This window comes from Paramormyrops kingsleyae, chromosome 24, assembly GCF_048594095.1.
Source record: "Paramormyrops kingsleyae isolate MSU_618 chromosome 24, PKINGS_0.4, whole genome shotgun sequence".
NCBI classification, from domain to species: Eukaryota; Metazoa; Chordata; class Actinopteri; order Osteoglossiformes; family Mormyridae; genus Paramormyrops; species Paramormyrops kingsleyae.
In genome coordinates, this window is record NC_132820.1 from 22,842,372 (window position 1) to 22,868,871 (window position 26,500).

Here is a 26,500-nt window from a genome sequence, read left to right on the forward strand (position 1 = left end):
CAAACTTCACATAAATCTAAAGTACACTAAGATTAAGATGAGTTTGTTACCAAACCAAATATATAAGAAATAATTTATTTGCCAGGAATTAAGTTTATGATATTGAATGAAATGTGTGAGCATGCCCCAGTTAGTGAAAGTGTGTCCCCTACCCCAAGACTCCAGAGGGTTAAAAAGGAACACATCCGCAGACTTCCAAGCTCTGCACTAGGGCTGAACGATATTCTGTTTTGACATCGACATCGCGATGTGCGCGTGAGCGATAGTCACATCGCCGGAACATACGATGTGAAGGGTAGAAGCCCATTGTGTATTAAGAGAACGGTAGCACACAGTAAACACGAGTTTGTTGTATGGCTTGTTGCTGGGGTGACATGCACGTTCCGCGTGCCTGCACAGTGATTGGTTCGCTGTGTCGCTGCTCACCGCTCACAGCCAACATTCACTGCTAAAAATGCGCGACGAAGAGGATCCGCCGCAAAAAAATGATTTCGTACCAAAAAGAAAGTCGAAATCATCTATTTGGGACTATTTCGGCTACAAAAAGGAGGATGTTGACCAAAAAGAGGTACTTTGCATGGAGTGTCATAAAGTTGTGGCCACAAAACATGGAAACACCACCAATTTGTCTGATCACTTAAAACGGCACCACAAAGCTCTTTACAACGAATACAAAGCCAAATCTGGATGTCAACCAAAACAAACAAATGTTTGTGATGCCTTTGCCAGTGTGACACCTTACCAGAAAGGCTCTCAATGACAGAAAGAAATAACAGACGCAATAACGTTTCATATCGCTAAAGATATGTTGCCATTAAATACCGTCGCCAAAGAGGGATTTAAGAAAATGATCCGAACGCTTGACAGGCGGTATGTTATACCATCCCGCACATATTTTTCCCAAGTTGCGATAAAAGAGCTGTATGAAAAATGCAAATCTAAGATTGAAGCAGAACTGTCGCACGTGGAATACTATGCAACTACAACAGACTTGTGGTCCAGCAGGACAACGGAGCCCTACATGAGTCTGACGGTCCATTTCATCGCAGAGGACTTCGAGCTAAAAAGTCGCTGTTTGCAGACGGCATTTTTCCCGGAAAGTCATACAGCCGAGAATGTCGCAGAGGCCCTGAGAGAAGCGGTGTCCGCTTGGGGCTTAGATGAGACACGTCAAGTCTGTATAACAACAGATAATGCAGCGAACATGGTGAAAGCTGCCGATCTGAACAAGTGGACCAGGCTACAGTGCTTCGGCCACAGACTGCATCTTGCAGTTGGTGAGTAATGACCATGATCTTTATCCAAAATAAAAATACATTTTTACTCAGCTGTTTTACTTAATAACCTGTCCTGAACCTGACAAAACTTGTAAAATGAATTTGTTGCATGTGTGTACGTAGAGCTTTAAAACGTAAGAAAAAATACAGACACTAAACATTTAATTTTAAACAAAAAATAGTTTTATGAGCACATTTGAGGAGCTCTTTTCCAAAATGCGATAACTCCATTTCAATAGTTTTCAGGGAAATTAATTGTTTTACCTAGACCCACACATTTTGTGAATATTCAATTTATCCTGTTAAAATGTTTTTTGCTTAGTCTGAACATGTTGAATAATGATTATTAAATCAAACAACTATATTGTTGTTGAAAAATTCAAAGTAAATTTTTTTTCTTTTCAAAACGCTATAAATCCATCCATTTTTCCCAAAAATTGATGGTTGTCTTTTTTTAAAAGTCTTTTGTCTTTTATTTTTCATGTTCGCAGTTATTAATAAACAATTAAAATGTCTCATTGCAATATTTTACATATTCCTAATCATTACTTTTGCTGGTTCTTTGTCACAGCTTTTAGGGGCCGTGTACATGAACGCGTCCTGCATCAGCACCGAAAACTTAGAGAGAGAGAGAGAGAGAGAGAGAGAGAGAGAGAGAGAGAGAGAGAGAATAAGATTTTTTTACTTATTTTGAGGAATTATAGCCTAATGAACAAACATCTGTTAGGAGCGCAGCCACGTTGGATTGCGAGAACGTTCACTAGGCTAAAATTAAGTTCGGTGCTTATTGGGGTTTGGAAAGAAACTGCATCTTGCAGTACATTTTAAACAAGGAAATTATTATTGGCGTCTATCGCGTTTCGGAAAAGAGCTCTTCATTTATTGTTTGAAATAAAACAGTGTGCTTCAATAATTAAAGTTCGCAATGTTTTGTTTGTTTTCTCCGCTTAGAAAATGCAGTGAAAAAGGATGGCCGCAATGATCGTGCTACAGGAGTCTGCAAGAAGCTGGTGAGCCACTTCTCTCATAGCTGGAAGGCCAGCGATGCCCTGGCAAAAGTCCAGAAGGAACTCAATCTACCATCACATTGTCTCATCTCAGAATGCCAAACAAGATGGGGTTCCAGACAGATGATGATCAGCAGGATATTAGAGCAGCAGCAGGCTTTAACTCAGGTCCTGTCTGCAGACAAGAAGCTGCGGCATCTAATTCCAACCTGGCAAGATATAGATGTGCTGGAGTCTGTAAGCAAGTCACTGGGCCCAATGCTGGATTTCACTGATGCACTTTCAGGCGATGAATACGTCAGTGTCTCCTTTGTAAAGCCAGTTCTTCAGCTCTTCAACACTTCACTACTGGAAATGCGAGAGGAAGACACAGACCTGACCAAGAACATAAAGATGAAGATGCTGGACTACCTCAATGAGAAATACGAAGATGATGATACTCAGAAGCTGCTAGATATGGCATATTTTTTGGACCCCCGGTTCAAGATAGACTTCATCAGTGCAGACAAGAAGACCCAAGTTAAGGCCAGAGTGGTATCACAGATGATGGAATGCCAGGAGAAATCAAGCTGCAGCACTGACGTGGAGCCCAACGTTACCAGTGCACCCCAGGCAAAGAAAGCAAAGAAGTCATTGGGAAGCTTCTTTAAACAGAGAGAAACTGAAGCAAAGGGTGATTCCTCTCTGACCCTAAAGGATGCTTTGGAAGCAGAGTTAAACACTTACCTGCTAACACCTCCAATAGACAAAGAGGAGGATCCACTTGCATGGTGGAAAGTACACAAACTAAGCTTTCCTCATCTCGCCAGACTTGCCCGCAAAAACCTGTGTATTCCTGCGACAAGCTCGCCGTCCGAGAGACTTTTCAGTACTAGTGGCAACATCGTCACTTGCCAACGAACCTGTCTCAAGCCTGCAAAGGTTGATAGTAGAGGTCGACCGATATGGGTTTTTCAATAGCCGATGCCGATGACGATATTTAGGAGTCAGGGTCAGCCGATGGCCGATATATGCTGCCGATATTTTTTGGCCGAAAATTGGACGTTTTCCCCTCTATTTGCATGATAAAATATCACATTAATAATAACAAATGATACACAAAATTTCTCAACTTAGCATTTATTGAATACTGACTTGTGTAAATTTAAATATAAACTTAAATAACAAAAACACAATACAACTTATAAACAACTTAAACTTATAAACAATAAAGATAGCAGCATCAGAATCTCTTTAGCAGCAAACTCATTCTTCAGCTCCCAAGCTCACCAGTCTGCTGCAGATATTGCACCTGGCTTTTCCTGGTGTTGGCTTTGTGAAATGCTGCCATACAGGATTAGATTTTTGTTCAGCCATCAGACAGCAATTACTAAAACAGAAGAATAAATGCAAGGTTAGAATTTTTATTATAGTACCTTCATCTTCAATTCATTCTACAATTCCAGTATTCCATGCACATTAAAACAATTACACTCTAATACATTTTGAAGAAAAAAAAAAACACTAAGTGCATCATGGTATGATGAGTAGTGTACACTAACATGTTGTTTCTGTTGTTAGCAGACAGATAGCTTAAAGCCAAATTCACAATCAGAATCTAGTGATCCCGGAAAATAAAATAACTGTCGTATTGCACAGCCTTGTATGCAAGGACACCATAAGCCCCTAGTGATTGTGACGTTGTCTACGTATAAGCCCGTATAAAGGATAGACATGTTTAATGAGGAAACTAACTGCGCAAAGTCATGCACTTTTTATCTAGACGTCTGACAAATTGTTTGAATCTCCGGTCTCAAATGAAAAAAAGTTGCACAGAAGGACCATTGTCAGCATCAGCTCAAGTAAATGGTAACCACGCTTTCGAACAAACACTTTTCTCCGCCATGCATTGTTCTTAGCAGCTCTGTGTCTCCCGAGGACGGCGCTGTCTGTGATCAGGGCAGAGCAACGCAACTCTCACACACGCTGCAGTATTTGAGAGCTGCCTGCTCCGCCCCACACACTCACAGAGTGAAATTCTCCGACACAAGAAAAAAAACATAACTGATAACATCGGGCTGATATGGTAATAATTAAAATGTTAACAACTAAAATGATTTTTAACGATTAAAAAACGTCTGTGAGCCCACCAATAAGCGCACAAAACGAACTCTATTAGAATCAATGATCCTTAATGTTACCTGTAAGCTACAGTTGGTTGAAGGCTCATTATCATTACCCCAGTTCCCAATAGCGTAATTCGCGTTTTCTTTTAAAGCAACATTTCATAGCAAACTACTTAAATAAACAGGTCATTGAAAGATCAGAATTTAAGCCTTTTATCCCAGGACTCTTCCAAAACTTCTGGCTGTGGTCCTGCACAAGGCAGCATGGGTCACGTGTTCCACAGCAACAATCATAGATATCTATAGAATGACTAGATGTCTCGTCTGCGTTGCTGGCCAACGGAGTCGCACGTCCGCATATGGCGGCCATCTTACCACAGGCTGCTCGCTCACCCAAAATATGTTGATAGTAAAACATGTAATTTTTAAATAGCCATAACGTGCTCAATTTTTAACCGATTTTCAAACGGTTTGATTTTATAAACGTCAAATATGTAGTTATGACACTGAATACTTTTGAATAATTATCTTATGTTCTAAAAAATAGAATAATGTTCTAGAATAGGTAGACTAAGCCTACAAGATTTCCCTTAACAAATATACATCAAGAAACGCTGCATGTTAAAATCCCCACCCTGTACAGTGATGACTATAACACAGCACAAAGAACTAAAGTCCATATTTCCAAATCGTTAATAAAAATATTTTTACACATAAAATGGTAGTAAACAGTTTGTTTAGACATTATAAAGGCACTTTTCAAAGATTTTTGAAGATTTATTAAAATCAATGTTTAGACAGAGGTGTTAGAGACATTTGATGGATTTTTTTTTTTTTTTACATTTTCATTAAAAATTTAGCGAAGTAACAAAGGTGTCCCAGTGGTGCTGGTTCTGGTCCTCATCCAGCTGGGCCTGATAAGAGTGGGTTAGCATTACTATAACTCATGATCAGTGGCGGCTGGTGAATGTGTCATTTTCACATACAAACGGAGCATTCTGGTGCATTCGGACAAAATAATAGATAAAAGTTAACATTCTCTCCCTGTGTCTGTATGTGTGTTTGTGAGAAAGTGAGAGAGAGAGACAGAGAGAGGGAATGTGATTTTAAAATGGGTGTACGTTAAACAAAATATTCTAAACCTTGTGTCAACAACAATCTAGCAATACTATTATGTAATATGTACATACTTCCACTAAGTAGCTAACGATTATCCTAAAAATAATTCATAATATTGTAACATCCTACAGGTGAAAGGTGATCCCTCGGGTTCTCGTTTCGAGACAACGGCGGTTACAGCAGACATAGGCGGCACAAAAGTCTGGCATCTTGTCAGCAATTTCCTGTAGAAATTATAATGCAAGACGTTTTAACAAACCAACCAGACAGTAAATCATGTGTAAATTCAGTTAAATCATGTTTATAATGTGTGTATTATATTGAAAAGAAAGCGTAATTCTGCCTCGCCCCAAATTACTGGATCGCTAGTAGCCTAGCTAGGCGTGATACACAACTAAACTGCACGATTAAGTCAGTTTTTTTTTCGAGGAGAAAAGTTGCGATTTCAACATGTTCAAGCATCCAGAACTATAACCACGTTAATAATGTTTGTAAGAAAACACACAGTTTGTAAATCCATCAAGATTTCAGCGAGATAAGAGTATTAACGTTTGTGCAGGTCACTTACCTTACCTCTGTTTACCTGACGTTCGAATGATCCCGCCAGAAAGCCAGCCTGTGGTAAGATGGCCGACCTGTGCGGACGCTCTAGACCTCGTCATAATACATCTAGTCATTCTATATATATATCTATGGCAACAATAACACTGGGCTGCCCGCAGACGTGCCTGTCTGAAAATCGGCGTAGTGCACTCGGATATCGGCCGATGCGGATACATTAAAAAATGCTAAATATCGGCCCGATATATCGGCCGGCCGATATATCGGTCGACCTCTAGTCTGGACATGCGACAAAATGAGAATCAATACAGAAGATCTCATTATCCTTATCCCTATCCAAAAGAATTTGGTTTTGCTAACTCTCAGGAATTATCCTAGAAGTAGTATACTAATAAAAGTAAAAAGCCTATACATATACAAACAGCCTGGTCTGGTCCAGCAGTCTGGTGTAATTCCTGCCCTCTCAGTCCCCGCAGGTCCAACAGCCTTCAGAAATGAATATTTGTCTATTAGGCTAATATCTGCATTGATGATACAGTAGATAATGGTAGTAAAGTACAGCCTAATTTCTAACTCACCACTTGGTCCTGTGCGCTGTCCTCATCCTGCCATCTCCCTGCTGCCTGCACACTGTCCTGATCCTGCCATCTCCCTGCTGCCTGCACACTGTCCTCATCCTGCCATCTCCCTGCTGCCTGCACACTGTCCTCATCCTGCCATCTCCCTGCTGCCTGCACACTGTCCTCATCCTGCCATCTCCCTGCTGCCTGCTCACTGTCCTGATCCTGCCATCTCCCTGCTGCCTGCTCACTGTCCTCATCCTGCCATCTCCCTGCTGCCTGCACACTGTCCTCATCCTGCCATCTCCCTGCTGCCTGCTCACTGTCCTCATCCTGCCATCTCCCTGCTGCCTGCTCATTGTCCTGATCCTGCCATCTCCCTGCTGCCTGCTCATTGTCCTGATCCTGCCATCTCTCTGCTGCCTGCTCACTGTCCTCATCCTGCCATCTCCCTGCTGCCTGCTCACTGTCCTCATCCTGCCATCTCCCTGCTGCCTGCTCATTGTCCTGATCCTGCCATCTCCCTGCTGCCTGCTCATTGTCCTGATCCTGCCATCTCCCTGCTGCCTGCTCATTGTCCTGATCCTGCCATCTCTCTGCTGCCTGCTCACTGTCCTCATCCTGCCATCTCCCTGCTGCCTGCTCATTGTCCTGATCCTGCCATCTCCCTGCTGCCTGCTCATTGTCCTGATCCTGCCATCTCTCTGCTGCCTGCTCATTGTCCTGATCCTGCCATCTCCCTGCTGCCTGCTCATTGTCCTGATCCTGCCATCTCTCTGCTGCCTGCTCACTGTCCTCATCCTGCCATCTCCCTGCTGCCTGCTCACTGTCCTCATCCTGCCATCTCCCTGCTACCTGCTCACTGTCCTCATCCTGCCATCTCCCTGCTCCTGTGCCTCTCCTGCCTTCTGCTGACCACCACTTTCCTTCATACATATTAAGTAACCTATACTTTTAGTGTAATGTTCTGTAGCTCTTAACACTAATGTTTCCTACTTACTCTTCTTTTACCACCAAAAGAGTGTCTGATGTCTCCATCTTTCCTTTTCCTCATAGTGTGTCTGTGAATAAAATCTAATCTATATTTAACAAAACAGTATCTGGGCTATCAGATGAAGCTTCTAAAATGTCTATATATATGAAATTGTGGAATGCAGAATCAATACCACTAAAATTCAAATAATAGGGCTTATTATTTGTTAGCTAGTTTTTTTTACGTTGCCCCTATAGGTGTCACTTATAGTAATGTTTTTTCAGAGCATGACGTTAGACATTCTTATGCGTTAATATTAGCCTAATAACAAACCACACAGGCTAAGTGGCAAACTAATTTCAGAATCGCACAATTTATTCGTGATAAAATGAGAACGAAAACATATGGAGTTCATCTCCTTGGAAAATGATCATGATCGATTTTACCTCACCAAATAAGCCTGGTTTAAATAGAGAACTTAGCTCATCTTGCTAGTTAATGTAACTAAAGTTGACTGTACCGGTGTTCTGTCGAGTTGAGCTACTTTGTCGAGGTAAGCTATGATTAGGGCTATCAATTAGCACTACAGTAGATTACCTGGACAAAGTAGCTCAACTCGACAGAACATCTGCCTCAGAAGGACAAGGGTAAGTAATTCAACTTATAAAGACGTCAGCTTGCATTAGTAGATGAAACACTTAAACGAATAAATGAAGGTTGTAAAATAACACATTTTCAACAGGCTAGACTTCTGCTGGCTACTCACATTTACCAATGCACGACAAACAGTACTATGACAGACGAACACAATGAACAGGTCACTCAATGAGAATGAATGACGCAACCGACTGGCTGCTTCTAGCGCCGAGGTGGTTAAAATGGTACGGTCCACATTAGGGGTGTCTGAAATTGTTTTACATAAACTTTTCCTACAAGGTGAGGTTATCTTTTTTTTTTTTTTTTTTACAGCAAAAGAAAAATGTTAAAACCCCCCCAAAACTGCTATTTTTGTCTCTTTGGGGGGGTCTGGGTCTTGATCAGGGGGTACAGTACCCCCCAGTATCCCCCATAATTCGAACCATGAGTCTGATGTAGATTGAAAATTGTATGGTACTATGACTGAATAACAGCAGAATGGTTGCTGTAATCATCTTGCAGTTTACTATAAAGAGAAGTGTTTCTATGTAACAGGTCAGCAAAAGAAACTGCTGTCCAGAGGCTTAACGGTGAGGATACGACTTCATTCTTAGCCTCAGCAATTGGTCCAGCAAAGCCAAGTGCATGACAGGGAACAAGAAGCCCCAGTTCTGGAAACCACCGTCACCCCATCAGCGTGGAAGGAACCTGTCGCTCAGGGAATGAGGGAATTCACAGGGTGGAAGGACCCATTCTCTGTGCCTGAGTACGAGACCCACCACTGGTCCAAACAGAGATACTGTACTGGTTTTTACTCTCTCGTGAGAGGGAGCAATATGGATTTCTAAAAACACCCAAAACTGCATTTAAACATTTGACATTATGTGAAGTGATAAAAAGATGCAACAAATACCAGTTATCATGTTCAGAAGGTCAAGTGCACTCACCCTTCCCTTTGTTGGCATTAAGCAATACATTTTATTGACTGGGGGAGGGGGGTGGCACTAGAATTAATACCATACCGGAGAATGCTCGGTATGCCATATGCCCCATATATATATATATCCTGTAGCTGCAGTGAGTATATTAGCATTATTGTTAACAAGTGTACTGCCACAGTAACAAGTACATATATATGTGACAGTAAAATTTTCTGGCCATCTACATTGATAAAACTTAGATGATTGTACTGTTTTATTATTAAATACAATTATTAGATAGAACCGGCTTATGTATTTGCTCTTTAAGAGGTTTTTATTGTTGTCTGGTGAGCTGTAGTGCAACCTGTCTGACTGAAACCTGTTTCTCCTCTCAGCACTAGGCGATTGGAAAAAGCCGTGAGCTGGACAGATAATGAGTACTGGGCAGCCTGGAATAAGTGGGATGAGGTGATTGATTGGGGAGATGACGAATCTCCACCCACATCACCTCCCTCTAACCAGGCTGGCACCTGTACTGGAGACGTGGATGCTGGGGCGGTGGAACATTATCATCAGCCAGTATATAAACGTGTGTATTTCAGAACTTTTTTTAACATGAGTTTGAGACAGTCTGATGTTAATTGAAGTTTAAAAAATTGGTCGGTACTATGTAAATTATTCTCACTGATTGAATAACAGCAGAATAGTTGCTGTAATCATCTTACAGTTTACAATAAAGATAAATGTTTCTGTGCAACAGGCCAGCTAAAGAAATTGGTCTCCAGAGGCCTAACATTGAGGATGCAACTTCATCTGTGTGTCCGGCCTCAGCCAGTGGTCCAGAAAGTGCATGACAGGGAAGAAGCCCCAGTTCTGTCCACCGCACTCCCCCCATCATCTTGGAGGGAAGCTGTTGCTCAGGGAAAGAGGGAATCCGCAAGGCGGAAGGACCCATTCTCTGTACCTCAATATGAGACCCACCACTGGCCTAGGCAGAGACACTGGTTACGACAGCCACCAAAGACCTCCATAGATGAGAACATCATCCAAGACCTCTGCAATGGCCTGCAGACTTTTTCACTGTCATGAGGTTGAGCTGTATTTAAACTGTATTTATTATAAAATAAAAATTTCAAGCTAATACTGTCTCAGCCAAATACTGTCCTCTATGTCCATCAAAAATGCAATGGAAAAGAAAATATATCAAGCATTTCAGTAGATACTGACTGTATTGAATTACACTGGGATAGTGAATCCCCTGGGAGAAAGCTAGATGTAGGCAGGGTTTCATCTATTCTGTTATATAATCATGAGTGACATATTGCAGTAATGGAAAAAAAATAAACCTATCAGAATCTTACATACCTGGATCATGTCCCCCCTTAGTCTCCTTTGCTCGAGGCTGAACAGATTCAGCTCAGCTAACCTCTCCTCATAAGACATTTCACTAAGACCGGGAATCATTCTTGTAGCCCTACGTTGAACCCTTTCAAAGGCAGCAATGTCCTTTTTAAGGTAAGGTGAAAAAACCTGCACACAATATTCTAGGTGGGGTCTTACCAAGGAATTGTACAATCTTAAGCTTCACCTACCTTGACCTAAACTCCACACACCTAGAGATGTAACCCAACATCCTACTGGCCTTTTTAATTGCTTCCCAACATTTGCGAGAGTGGGACATGGCAGCAACAACATACACACCAAGAGTAGTCCACCATTTTGGCTTGGATTATAGCTTCCATTACTTTTCCAAGTGCCTATAGTTTGTTGGATTACTTCTATCCCCTTTTTTGAATATGGGTGTTATATTAGTAACACACCAACAGATACAGATTTCTGAAATAGCAAAGTTAAATAATATCCCTCATCTCTTTTAAAACTATAGGTAAGATGCTGTTATGATCTCCAGTCTAGAGTTGCAGTGTAACAGTTTTCACAGGAAAGGGGATAAAGGGACAAACAGGGTAAGGGCAACAAGGGGACACCAGTGGACAAAGGGATATTTTTTTGCATTTTATTCATACACAATACTGACACTAGAAGCTAAAACTGGGCCTTCACTGGATCTTCCAGCAGGACCACGATCCTAAGCACATGTCCAAATCAACACAAAAATAGTTAGCTGACTATAGAAGCAAGCTTCTGCCATGGTCATCTCAGTCACCTGACCTGAACCCCACTGTAAACTTATGGACTGAGCTGAAGAGTAGAGTGCTGATCTGGAGAGGTTCTCTAAAAAGGAATGGACTCAGATGCCCGGCTTGGTATTCTCCAACCTTATAAAAGACTCAGTGCTGTTATCCTGGCAAAGGGAGGTTGTACAAAGTATTAAAAGCAGGGGTGCCAATAATCATGGCTCAAGTATTTTTGTTAAAAATAATTATTTCTTGATGGATTTTTTTTTCTTCGAAAAATTTATTTCAATGAAAGGTTGGATTTTTCTAATTTTTTCGGTGTTAGATGAAGCTATTTTAGTAAAAGGTAGATTTTTTTCTAACCCTTTTTAAAAATATTTACAAGGGCTGCCAATAATTGTGGAGGGTGCTGTAGCTTCTCTAGGTTTATTATTATCTGTGAGCTCCCTTGCCTGCAAATTTTCTTTTACCTATTCTGCAACACCACCTCCCTTCTTGCTTATCTGGTCCCTACAGAACAACATGTAACCATCCATATTATATTCTTCTCCATCATTGTCACTCAACCACATTTCTGTTAGTCCTATAATATCATGAGTCTGATGAAATGAAGGCCTCAAATCATGAATTTTGTTTCTACTGCTCCTAGCATTTAAATACAGACAGCAAAGGGTAGGCCTTTTACACTGCCCACTTATTAGTACTTAGGGCTTTTTGTCTCCCCCCTCTTATATTCTTAACTAACCTCCCTGGAAGACTACAACCACTTCCTATACAACGACCCAACGACTTCCTACAGTGGCAGCCAGGAGCACCAGTGCGTGGGATGTGCACCCCGGGAGTCGGGCAGCGTGCCTTCCTGGGGCAACCCGATGGATCCACCAGGTAGAGTGAGCAGAAGCCTCCCCGCTGAGGGCACCGGTACCCGGAACGGTTGTGCCAACACATGTAGCTGCAGACGCCGGCCATGCTTGCCAAGGCCTTGGCAGAGGCTGAGCGGACTGAGACAATCCTGTCCCTGTCTGCAACATCACGCCGGTCGCCAGCCACTTCATGCCAAACCTGCACCTGCGCATGTGGGGGCTCCGTCTGCAGAGAGGGACAGAGCACGCACGTTATACGCGCAAAGCCATGGCAGCTGCGGAGAGATCAGACACTTTGCCCACTACTGCCCTGCTCCGATGCCTTGCCTCCAGCTGGGAAATGCCAGGTGGATGGCGCTGTAAGGGGGGCAAAAGTCTTGTATCTTTTCTAGTTACTTATGGTTGAGGTTAGGCTGGAGGGGTAAAGGTTGTTATTGTTGGGATTCGGGTTTTTCCACGTAGAACCGAATAGAGAGTCCACACAAAGAAATGAATACAAACGTGTGTGTGTGTGTGTGTGTGGATTTGCATTGATCACATTTGAGGACCAAACTGTCCCCAAAGTGTAGTAAAACCTGAAATTTCCCTACTTTTGGGGACATCTTTTGAGGTCCCCATTTGGATAACGTCAGTTTTATAAAAATCTGTGAATGCAATCAAAAAAGTAAAAATGCCAAAAGTCTTGTATCTGGGTTGGTTACTTATGGTTAAGGTTAGGGGTGGGTAGGGATTAAGGGTGTCGTGACTGGGATTAGGGTTTTTCCCATAGAAATGAATGGACAGTCCCCATTTAGATAAGAAGACCAACTTGTGTGTGTGTGTGCGCGCGCATTATGTATATATTAAATTTTGGGGACCAAATGTCCCCACAATGCAATAAAACCTGAAATTTTGACGATGTGGAGACCAGCTTTTTCAGTCCCCCAAAGGGAAACTCAATTTTAAAAAAATCTGTGACTGCAATCAAAAATCTAAAAAAAGTGTTTTGACCACAGAAATGAATGGATGGTCTCCAGGAAGATGAATACAAACGTGTCTATAATTGCATGAAAGAGAACGCAAATCATACAGGACATCTATCCTGGCAAGGCCATACTTCTCTCAGGAAAGCCAAAGCCCAACTTTTCTGTACCATTGTAATACAGATAATGTTTAACTGCTGTAATTAAGCAATACTATTGAAATAATTAAAATATAGAGATTAAATCAGGTGTGTTTTGTGATTTTAAATGAGTATGTGATATACTTGATATAACATGAATGTACAGTAAAACTGGTCTAAGTCGCCATCTTGTAACTCGTCAATGTGCACAAGTCGACGCTCAAGCAAAAGTCCCGATTTTTCCTAATGATGTTTCCTTTAAAATTCCTTGTGTAAATCGCCGCTTGTAAGTCGTCAAATTCCCTTAGTCGTCACCTAAATCCCGAACAACACAAATGAATGGATTTTCCTACCTGTAAGTCGACACCCCAATCGCTGCATTCCCGCCGCCTGCTTGTCACCACGGCGATGTAGAAACGGGGAATCCCCACCTATCGCACTAGTCGCTCCCTGGGCTTAAGTCTCGCGTGTATAGTGTGGTGTAGTAGAGGTATGGTGTTATATTTACTAGTCGGCAAAACGGCGAGATAGACATAAGTCGCCGAAGTGTCGACTTAGGTGTATCTCGTCAATTCTCTAAGTCGTCACTTTTAAGCTGGTCCCGCGAGTGTCGACTTAGACCGGTTTTACTGTATTTCTGTCAGGGTCAGCCCCTCCTGTTGTCCCACTCTGTCCCTTCCCCGTTTGACCAGCAGGTGTCGCTGGTCATCCTGTTCTTTATGTTAGTCTTTGTTCTCCCCTGTTGCCTGTCTTGTCATATGGCTCAATGTGTTGAGCATCCAGTTGTGTGTACCCTTCTGTCCTGTGTTTGAGTCCCACCTCCTCTGTCTTTGTATTTTGCTCCCTAGTGTTTCATTTGAGTTTTTCTAGTTCCTGTATCTGGTGACGTTGTATTTGGTTTTGTTCCTTGTGCCCCTGCTTGTGTCTTTACCTTTTCTGTAATTCCCCAGTGTTAGTTTCTGTTTCCTTGGTTAGTTCTTAGTTTCCCTGTTATCAGTTCCTTTTGAGTTTATTAGTTTCACCTGTGCCCTGTTTCCCTGGTCTTTGTTAATTAGCCTCACCTGTCCTGTGTTAGTCTCGTTACCCCTTAGTATTTTAGTTCCTGCTTCTGTTCAGTTCCCCAGTGGTTCATTGATTGTGATTGTGTGTTGTTGATTGTCGTTGTTTGATGGTTTTGAGATTTTCAGTGTTCAACGTGTATTAGGTTTTTGTTATTTTATTATTTATCCCCTTTAGTTTTTGACCCCTCGTGGTCCTTTTGGTTTTTGCTGTGTTTGTAGTGTTTTCTGTTTTATTTAATAAACCCCTTTTTGTTCTTGGAGCCGCCAGTGGATCGTCCACCCTTTCTGTGCACCATGCCTCGTTCTCGCGCCCCGGATCCCTGACAAAGTAATAGTTTTTGGGTTTCCTGTCGTGAGAGATGAAAGCTACAGGCATGTAAATATTGTTTCCTGTAATAACTTTTTTTTAAATTATTTTCCTCATTGTTAAAAATCCCATGCATTAGAAGGTACCAGTCAGTGGAATCACACAGTGAGATATGTTGGCCAGCCGTCCTATTCATTCAGCACCAGCCGACCAAGTAGAGATTTCAGCACCACGGACAGTGATCTGTGTTAAACTGACCTCAGGTTCCTACACTGGCTACACGGAATTTTCTGTAAATAATTAAATGCCTCTATCCCCCTACATGTGGAAATGTTTCCCCCTCCCCCAGACCATTTCATGTTGTATCCTCATTATGTGTGTATTAGTTTGCAATATGGCTGTATGAGATGTCAGTCATTGACTTGTCGCTGATGCTCCCTGTTTCCTAAGTCTAGTTTTCTCAGATGAAGCAGTTCACACCTTAAGTTAGAAGAAGTTTCCTGTTAATTGCATCTGTTTGAACAGGGGTTCTTCACATATAGAGGAGAAAAGCCCCAACTTACAAATCAGCATCCATTTTTGTATGCTTTCTGTGAATGACGTCCCCGCACAGGATCACCAGATGCAAGACGACCACACTTTGTGCTACTTGTATGTTATGTTAGCAAACCACATACATCTACATTTCTTGCATTCTGTCACACTTGTGCAGAGCATTTGCAGTGTTTGTGATTAGTTATTGTTCAGTGTTCATTCATCTTTGGATTTTGGTGTTATTTGTTTGATACACTGATGTTTATATTTTTGCAATTTTATCAGTATACAGTATATTTGATTTTGCTGTTCTAAAATGTAGTTTGAAATATTGTCATCTTTTCTTACTTTAACATTTATCTTGTTAAAATACAGAAATGGACTGTTTTCTTGAGCCATAGTGTTTTATTCTACATCACAGATAATGCGTACATTCATAAAAGTAAGTGGTGATATTTTGCTCAGTATTGGTTCAAGTTCAGATACTTCAGGTTTTTATTAGACAAAGCATTTTGTGCATGCAAAGCCATTGATTTATTTTTAAAACAACTGCACTGTGATATTTTTAACAAAAACAGCATATTGTCCTATTTTCAGCTCTAAGCATCATATGGGCCTCTTACTGGCTTTCCAACGGCTTTTGGGGTCACATGATGGTCGATAATGATATTTCAGGCCTTTCTTGAAATCACTTTAAAAATTGATCTGGAATATATCGATTTATACTATAATTTGTGCAAATTAACACAAATGGGGTGATTTTGACCACAAACAATAATTCATAGTTGGAGGGTAACATTCCTCTAGATTGCAAATGTACTGATACTAAAACCTGTGACCTCAAAAAGTACAAAGAACTGGAGCAAAAGAAAAATGGTGAAAGCTGTCAGAAACAGACAGGAAACTATATGGATGTTTTAGAAGAGGTAGATGTGGTCCAGTTGGCTGTATTAGTGTCTATGTGTCCTCTGTATGACTGGCATCCTGTCCAGGGTGTACTCCATCCCCGTGTCCTGTCCTGTTTGGGATAGGCTCCAGGCCCCACAGCCCTCACCAGGATGAGAGGTTAGAAGATAGATGGGTGGATCCCGGAGAGATGCTCATAACCCTAATTTGTTGTTCTGTATCCAACCAGCTACTCTAATATTTTTCATTATTTTTAAATGAGTTTTAGGAATGCCTTTCGCAGTCTAACTGACAAAGCAGGTTTTTGTGATCTAATGAACTGCCATGCCTTGTGATGGACTGCCGCCCCTCCTGGGAGATTCTCTGCCCTGTGATAGGTTGGCACCCCCCTCCTGGCTTTTTCCCTGCCCTGTGATAGGTTGGCACCGCCCCCTGCTTATTCCCTGCACTCCTAAAGGGCTGGTGTCCCCATCTGGGTTATTCCCTGCCATGTGATGGGTTTGCCACCCCCTCCTGGGTTCCTCCTTGCATTGCGCCCATTATTTTCAGGTATATATTCCAGTGACCTGTAACCCTACATGGGACAAGTGGCTGTGGAACGTGAATTAAGTGATTAATTAATCAAATTACAAACAAATTAATAAATAATCATCTCTCCTGTTTGCACCACTGTCCTATTTTCAGTATTCACTATTACATTTGAGTTGGCCTCCCGTCCAGGGTGAGCACCAACCTTGTGCCATATGCTGCTGAGGAGAGGCTACCAGCCCGTTTGCTAGATGGATGGATGATGGATGGATGGATTTATTTCACTGAACAATTCAATAAGCTCTGTAATAAATATAATTAAACTGGCAGTTAACATTCTCTGGCTGTCTAAATGCTCTTCTTTTTTGTCTCGCATTCTTCACATGTAGCCTGTGTAATAGTACAGGTGTAGCTGGTCCTGGTCCCTATAAGGGAAAACTCTATTTTATAAAAATCCGTGACTGCAATGAAAAAACTAAAAATGCAAAAACTCTTGTATTTTGGTTGTCTACTTATGCTTATGGTTAGGGCTGAGTAGGGGTTAAGTTAGCATTAGCAATTTTCCCATAGAAATGAATGAGCGGTCCCCATAAGGATATGTGTGTGTGTGTGTGTATAGGTGTTTCATTGATCACTATGACTATGCTCTAAATGATTTAAGCGGATTTAGCTTAAGTCGTAACTTTTCATGTGGAATGAACTGCAGTGACTCTGAATTAATTTAATTAATACTCATTAAGGTCAGTTCATTTACAATTCCTAATTTCAGGAGCCAGTTAATAAATCTAATTCATTTACAAGTATTTCTCCTATAATACGTAATACATGTTTACAATAATTCCCAGGGAAAGCATTTCCGGTAAGGCACTGCTCATTGACACAGATTATAAAGCTTGTTAGACTATGCAGCATTATTTAGCTGAGAGAAGGTGAGAGCTCCCCTATTGGCCGCAGAAGTGCATTTCCCTAGAGCAGATAGAACAACAAATTTAATCATTCTGCTCATTTAATATTTCGATTTTAATTAGGTTTAATTTTTGGATATCCATGTTTACATAATATTTAGAATCCCACTGCAGTTGAGAATGGAATGCCACAGATATTAGTCTCCACCACATATCATTGCTTGTTTTACTTCAGGATTCCTTTGGTTGTTTAAACTGATTGCTCTGTATCAGTTGGCTTTGTGTGTTTTGAGATGTATAATTGCCAAAGAGTCCTGAAAAGCTGATGGTTTAGATACCAGAATTAGTATGAGCAGGACTTAATGTGTTTTCTTATGGTGGGGATGTTAGAAGACATTGAGGTTTTTTATTCTATGTACATCCAATCTTAGCCTCCCACCTAAGATCACTCCATGGAGCACGAACCAACACACCCCACCAAGATCCGTTTTAGCTGTGGTAGCCAATATATTTGGGGATTTATGCACTTGTCCTATTCAACATCATAACAGTGAATTAAAAATCTACTAAATCAAAGGCAGTACCATGTCATGCTATGCAAATATACATATACATACAGCTCAGGCTCTTTTCTGCAAATATAAGGCTACAAGGCCAAGTGTGGGTAATCAAAATGGCCTTACATTAACAAATACATCACCCCAAAAAAGCATTACATGAGCAATCACAGCTATTCCATTTTTTTTTTATCTCAACAGAGAACATCTTGCAAGATCAGTATTTGGGAGAGTTTCCTTCATGACGGTGGGTGAAATATACCACAGCTGCAGAAAAGCCCAGTCTTGGCAGAATAGCCATATTAATGAGCTCTTGAGCAAAGACCTTTACTCCCAAAGGGACAGAAAACTGTATCAGGCCATGCTGGCAAAGACCTTTGTTTCAAACCTGGTACCACTTTGCGTTGAATGCTGAAAAGGGCCCTTTAAATACATTAGGTATGTTATTTGCTAAACTTGGGTTTACTTTACTCATAAAAAATAATTATCCCAGCATGTTACTGTAATAATGTCACTGTTTATTACAGCAGGGGTGCAGATTGAACCCATGACCCTGGAGGCGTGAGGCTATAGTAGGAGCAACGGGCCACTATTCATACTGTGAGAAATGATGTATTTTTAATCATACATTGTAACTGATATGTGTCACGCCCCGCTCCGTCCGCTCCTAGTGTGTGCCACGCCCCCTCATTATCCACGTGTGCTTCCCCGATTGTGCCCAGCTGTTTCCTGTTTCGTTTGCCATGTCTTGTGTATTTAGTCTTCGTCTGAGTCTGTCTTCGCCTGACTCACCATTAATGTTGCCTATCGTGCTTCCCCGGTCCTGTTTTCCAAATAAATCCCCTTTGTTCCTGATTTCCTGGCTCCGATCGCTTGCTTACCTGCACCGCTCGCCCGCGATCGTGACAATATGTCGTTACACTGCTTGTGTTTCTTGTTCTCCACACCTTGTGAGCTTCAACATGAATTGATTGATTGTTTTTTTTAATAAGGCCCCAGGTTAGTTAGGTCCAGTCTCCTGGAAAATCACTAGAATGTGTCCTTGCCTTTGGAAGCTAAGAGCGTCTTATTTTCAGGGAGAGCCCTGTAATATTTAGTTTAATAATAAATTATTTTTATTGATAAACCTTCATACTGATAATCCTCTTGTAGTGGTCCTAAAAGAAAACATGACTGAAGATATTATCCATTTTAGTACAGACACATTTCACGATTCAGTAACCTGACTTGTCCAATAGATGGCAGTGTAGTACTTCGACTAAGACGTGCTATGGAAATTGCCGGTAAAAACGGAAAGCTGGTTTTCCATTTTAAACGTTTGTCTGACTGAAATGACCACATGTTGTACATATGTAATCGTACTATACATCTAACCTTCAGCGTTGTATTACCTACCTTAATTATGTGCAGCAATAAAATATGTACGCGTAATTGGACAGCTGCAAGTTAAGCAATCTGTCTGATTTTACATTGAAGTAGGCATGGACGGACGGTAAGATGAATGCAGGAGAGACCTGTGAATAAGCTTAAAGTATACATAAAATATGATAAAATAATACATATTTTTAAACATTTAACTAGATAACGACAGGTTCACAGTACTTATATAACCCTGCACAATTTCGAATATCATCACAGCTCCCTGAAAATTAACAGCTATCATTATAGTACAAATAAGCAGTTATCCAGACATCCCGACTCTCCCGGAAGTTCCGGGAGTCTCCCACATATTGACAGCGACTCCCTGATACCCGCAAATTGAATAAAATATCCCGGAAAGAAGAGGAAGTAAACAAGAGCATGCATGCGAGACAGTAGTGTGTGTGTTGCACACACAGAAGAGGCAGGGTTTTCTGGTGGCACTCATAAGTTCTTTTATTAGTCACACGTGTCGAACGACATCCACCATCTCTGTTCTGCTACCACATGGCGCGAGCTAACTGGCCGCATTCCAACCATGACTGCGCTAATGCGATTAGTTTCCTCGATATATCACCTGCGTGCCGCAACCAAACATATAAAATACACGACAAGCATTTAATAGACGTAACCCACGATGCCACATTACTTCTCTTACCTGTAAATTGGAATAAACACGATAAGAAATTAGAACAGATTTCCCCGTGTTTAACACGACTGGCAGTGCGACGATTTCATCAATGGATGAAACTCGCAGTCGCTCCCTCTAGCGTCACCCGCCAGTATGTACAGGTCTACGTAATTACATAAGCATCATTCCATTTTATACAAACTTAAAGTTATGTGAGAATACTCATGTACTTAATAAACAATAACCAATAATAATAGACATAGACATGTATCATCTGGATTCATACCTCTACATGTGCATCGCGCACTCGAGAGACGCGCGCGTACGACGGAATGAGCGAGAGAGAGAAAGAGAGAACGTGCATATATGTGTGGATCCCTGCGTGTGTGCCTGTTGCCCGTGCTAGACAGACAGCATCCTGATTGGTTTACTTAGCAAAATAAGCCAATCAGATTTCAACGTGGGCAGTGATTTCAGCATTGCTCATGACGGTTTAAACGACTGTAAAATGCATGTTGAGGTGAGTTTAACAAGTGTCATTTCATGTGCTGTATTATTCAGGTCTACACTAGTTAGACACTTGGTTAGTTGCCAATGCTGTCATGAAAGACTTCTTGAAGACTTTTGTAAAGTATATATATATATATATATATATATATATATATTTTTTTATATAAAACAACTTATAAGCATTTTGGTTCACAATCTTTTGTTTTTAAGTCAACTTTTCTTAGCAAAAGTGCCAAAGTAAAACAGTGTTGGTCATCATCATAATCATGGCTAAACAAAATGAAATAAAACTTCTAAACTGAGTATTCTTTAGCATGATCATGATCATGCATGCTGTATGCTTTGCTTACTCAAGGTTTTTAGCTAAGAATACAAGTCTATCAACCTTTGCAGGCTTGAGACAGGTTCGTTGGCAAGTGACGATGTTGCCACTAGTACTGAAAAGTCTCTCTGACGGCAAGCTTGTCGCAGGAATACACAGGTATTTGCGGGCAAGTCTGGCGAGATGAGGAAAGCTTAGTTTGTGTACTTTCCACCATGCAAGTGGATCCTCCTCTTTGTCTATTGGAGGTGTTAGCAGGTAAGTGTTTAACTCTGCTTCCAAAGCATCCTTTAGGGTCAGAGAGGAATCACCCTTTGCTTCAGTTTCTCTCTGTTTAAAGAAGCTTCCCAATGACTTCTTTGCTTTCTTTGCCTGGGGTGCACTGGTAACGTTGGGCTCCACGTCAGTGCTGCAGCTTGATTTCTCCTGGCATTCCATCATCTGTGATACCACTCTGGCCTTAACTTGGGTCTTCTTGTCTGCACTGATGAAGTCTATCTTGAACCGGGGGTCCAAAAAATATGCCATATCTAGCAGCTTCTGAGTATCATCATCTTCGTATTTCTCATTGAGGTAGTCCAGCATCTTCATCTTTATGTTCTTGGTCAGGTCTGTGTCTTCCTCTCGCATTTCCAGTAGTGAAGTGTTGAAGAGCTGAAGAACTGGCTTTACAAAGGAGACACTGACGTATTCATCGCCTGAAAGTGCATCAGTGAAATCCAGCATTGGGCCCAGTGACTTGCTTACAGACTCCAGCACATCTATATCTTGCCAGGTTGGAATTAGATGCCGCAGCTTCTTGTCTGCAGACAGGACCTGAGTTAAAGCCTGCTGCTGCTCTAATATCCTGCTGATCATCATCTGTCTGGAACCCCATCTTGTTTGGCATTCTGAGATGAGACAATGTGATGGTAGATTGAGTTCCTTCTGGACTTTTGCCAGGGCATCGCTGGCCTTCCAGCTATGAGAGAAGTGGCTCACCAGCTTCTTGCAGACTCCTGTAGCACGATCATTGCGGCCATCCTTTTTCACTGCATTTTCTAAGCGGAGAAAACAAACAAAACATTGCGAACTTTAATTATTGAAGCACACTGTTTTATTTCAAACAATAAATGAAGAGCTCTTTTCCGAAACGCGATAGACGCCAATAATAATTTCCTTGTTTAAAATGTACTGCAAGATGCAGTTTCTTTCCAAACCCCAATAAGCACCGAACTTAATTTTAGCCTAGTGAACGTTCTCGCAATCCAACGTGGCTGCGCTCCTAACAGATGTTTGTTCATTAGGCTATAATTCCTCAAAATAAGTAAAAAAATCTTATTCTCTCTCTCTCTCTCTCTCTCTCTCTCTCTCTCTCTCTCTCTCTCTCTAAGTTTTCGGTGCTGATGCAGGACGCGTTCATGTACACGGCCCCTAAAAGCTGTGACAAAGAACCAGCAAAAGTAATGATTAGGAATATGTAAAATATTGCAATGAGACATTTTAATTGTTTATTAATAACTGCGAACATGAAAAATAAAAGACAAAAGACTTTTAAAAAAAGACAACCATCAATTTTTGGGAAAAATGGATGGATTTATAGCGTTTTGAAAAGAAAAAAAATTTACTTTGAATTTTTCAACAACAATATAGTTGTTTGATTTAATAATCATTATTCAACATGTTCAGACTAAGCAAAAAACATTTTAACAGGATAAATTGAATATTCACAAAATGTGTGGGTCTAGGTAAAACAATTAATTTCCCTGAAAACTATTGAAATGGAGTAGAGCCCGACCGATTTATCGGCAGGCCGATATTATCAGCCGATATTAGGCATTTTCCAAACTATCGGTATCGGCGTTTATAATGGCCGATAAATGAATATTTCAAAAATAAAATAAAAACGGACGAAACACCCTTCAACCATGTCATGAGTGTTGGCGTTGTATAGTTTGTCCACTAGAGGGCACTCTACACCGTCCCTGTTGGCAACACTCGTGTATAACCACACATCCTGCAACCTGCTGATCCAGCCAGAGTCGGGCAGAGAGAACCAGTTATCCGCGAGTGAGATCATCGGTGAAGTGTGTTCATGGTGATTTGGTCACGAGACATACATTGCTTGAATAACAATTAAAAGAACATCCCCATCAGTTCTCTTAACTCAAATAAGCATGACAAAATTCGTGACTATCATGTCCAGTTTTGCTGCTGTTAAATAAGCCGAGAGTGAAGCGGAATTAGCTAGTAATTACGTTACGTTGTTACAGTGTACAGTAGTTGACTGACTGTCCTTTTAACTTTTGACAATGAGACTGAGTATTTCTTTAATAGCGTGGTAGTTATAGCAGTGAGACGTATCATCTCTCCTTGGCCTGTTATATTGAAAATGTATGTTTTACAATTTGCAGTATGACTTTATCCATTGCTAAATTATGGCTCATCATAGACTAGCTAACCACAAAGCTAGCTAATGCCACTATCAGTGGAAGACCGCTAACGTTAGCATTAATGAGCTTGGAAACCACAACGAACTTATTCTGCCTAAATAAAGTAATGATTACTGTATTTATAACTAGCATATCTCTAGTTACAGTCCCTGCATTGTAAAATGTAAGTTAGACATTTGCGAGGAGCAGAGCATGTGAGCGGAGCGGAGCGGTGAGAATTTCCGCTCCTCGCTCACTAGGTTGTTGGCTCCGCGCCCGCTCCTCCACTCTAATTCGCACTAAGCCGCTCCGCTCAACACCGCTCCTCGCTCCACTAAAATGTCCTCCCGCTCCAGTCAAATCGCTCCACGCTCGCTCCAATTTAAAAGAGGAACAAATAATCTGCATGCCTAACAAATGTCACCTTAAACCGAAGCCTTATGTCATAAAGAAATATGAGCAACGGTAACATTGCCAGTCAGAACAGAAAATATTTATTATTAAGCAACCTATCGGCAACAACGGACAGGTTTGGAAATGGCATTCCACACAAAAATAGGCTTAAAAATAAAAGAATCAGTGGGTTTAATAGCCTAAAGAATATACAGACACGTTTTAAATTCCTCAATTTTTTTCTGTTGATGCAGCACGTCTCTAAAATAAAATTTTACGTTACGTGAAATAAAAAATAAAATCTTATTAGACCTACTTTGAATGACAAAACGAATTTATTTGATTACCAATATTTACTTTATAGGCTTTTATACTTTAATTTACTTTATAGACTTGATATGCTACAACCATATAAAACTTGCACGCGTTTTGCTCTGGCTTCCGCTTCTTCGCGTAGCACACTCATGTTTCTGAGAAAAGTGATTCCAAAGTGAATCTTTACTCACTGAAACAGTTTCACCACATTGTTGTTCTTGCTGTACATTCTTGTCATCTATACGTTTGATAAGAATAGTACACTTGTATGATTTATCAGTTTCCTTTGTGAAATACTTTGCGAATTCCATCTCGGCCAATTTGTGTAACAGTCTTGATAATTGTACAGATGAATTCTGGGTAGATTTGGGCACGCCTCAGAATTGTAGTGTGAGCGGTATCGGAGCGAAATTGGAGCGAGACAAAGCGACCGCTCCAGCCTTAATTAGAAAACCCGCTCCGCGCTCTGACCAAATTCCGCCCGCTCCGCTCCGCTCACATGCTCTGGCGCCAAGGAGTGAACATTTAGACATAGAGAAAAAGTATCAAACGTAGCTTGTGCATAAAAGTTCTATTGCTTGTGCTATTCAAAGTTATATTTATGAAGCTTACCAAGTCTTTTAAAACTGGTAACTTTGATTTGGTTGTTGTTGTTTTTGTGTTTTTGTTCAAAGGACTTTACGTTTCATATCTTAAGTTTGTATTTTTATACATTTTATTTATCAGAACTTTAATATATTTTGATGTTCCTCTGTTCTGTTGTGACAATAAATGAAACAAGTTTCTTTTTAAAATGCATTATCATATTATGTTAGTTAAAACTCATAAATAACTACAAATCACTAATGTTAGGGAAATCTGTTAATGTTTTGTTGCGTGTTTCTGAAATAAAAAAAAATATATATATATATCGGCCGATATATCGGAATATCGGTTTTAAAACCAACAAATATTTGTATCGGTATCGGCCTTCAAAATCCTTTATCGGTCGGGCTCTAAAATGGAGTTATCGCATTTTGGAAAAGAGCTCCTCAAATGTGCTCATAAAACTGTTTTTTGTTTAAAATTAAATGTTTAGTGTCTGTATTTTTTCGTACGTTTTAAAGCTCTACGTACACACATGCAACAAATTCATTTTACAAGTTTTGTCAGGTTCAGGACAGGTTATTAAGTAAAACAGCTGAGTAAAAATGTATTTTTATTTTGGATAAAGGTCATGGTCATTACTCACCAACTGCAAGATGCAGTCTGTGGCCGAAGCACTGTAGCCTGGTCTACTTGTTCAAATCGGCAGCTTTCACCATGTTCGCTGCATTATCTGTTGTTATACAGACTTGACGTGTCTCATCTAAGCCCCAAGCGGACACCGCTTCTCTCAGGGCCTCTGCGACATTCTCGGCTGTATGACTTTCCGGGAAAAATGCCGTCTGCAAACAGCGACTTTTTAACTCGAAGTCCTCTGCGATGAAATGGACCGTCAGACTCATGTAGGGCTCGGTTGTCCGGCTGGACCACAAGTCTGTTGTAGTTGCATAGTATTCCACGTGCGACAGTTCTGCTTCAATCTTAGATTTGCATTTTTCATACAGCTCTTTTATCGCAACTTGGGAAAAATATGTGCGGGATGGTATAACATACCGCCTGTCAAGCGTTCGGATCATTTTCTTAAATCCCTCTTTGGCGACGGTATTTAATGGCAACATATCTTTAGCGATATGAAACGTTATTGCGTCTGTTATTTCTTTCTGTCATTGAGAGCCTTTCTGGTAAGGTGTCACACTGGCAAAGGCATCACAAACATTTGTTTGTTTTGGTTGACATCCAGATTTGGCTTTGTATTCGTTGTAAAGAGCTTTGTGGTGCCGTTTTAAGTGATCAGACAAATTGGTGGTGTTTCCATGTTTTGTGGCCACAACTTTATGACACTCCATGCAAAGTACCTCTTTTTGGTCAACATCCTCCTTTTTGTAGCCGAAATAGTCCCAAATAGATGATTTCGACTTTCTTTTTGGTACGAAATCATTTTTTTGCGGCGGATCCTCTTCGTCGCGCATTTTTAGCAGTGAATGTTGGCTGTGAGCGGTGAGCAGCGACACAGCGAACCAATCACTGTGCAGGCACGCGGAACGTGCATGTCACCCCAGCAACAAGCCATACAACAAACTCGTGTTTACTGTGTGCTACCGTTCTCTTAATACACAATGGGCTTCTACCCTTCACATCGTATGTTCCGGCGATGTGACTATCGCTCACGCGCACATCGCGATGTCGATGTCAAAACAGAATATCGTTCAGCCCTAGTGCAGAGCTTGGAAGTCTGCGGATGTGTTCCTTTTTAACCCTCTGGAGTCTTGGGGTAGGGGACACACTTTCACTAACTGGGGCATGCTCACACATTTCATTCAATATCATAAACTTAATTCCTGGCAAATAAATTATTTCT

General features: G+C 41.0%; 1 long non-coding RNA gene across 1 annotated transcript; it reads right to left on the bottom strand.

The window, feature by feature from the left end:
* Nucleotides 1-5,145: 5,145 nt before the first annotated feature.
* LOC140582337 (uncharacterized) lies at nucleotides 5,146-6,488 on the bottom strand. Its single transcript, XR_011985269.1, has 2 exons — nucleotides 6,077-6,488; nucleotides 5,146-5,732 (listed from the first exon to the last, which is right to left on the bottom strand). It is a non-coding gene; the product is annotated as an uncharacterized lncRNA (long non-coding RNA).
* Nucleotides 6,489-26,500: the final 20,012 nt, after the last annotated feature.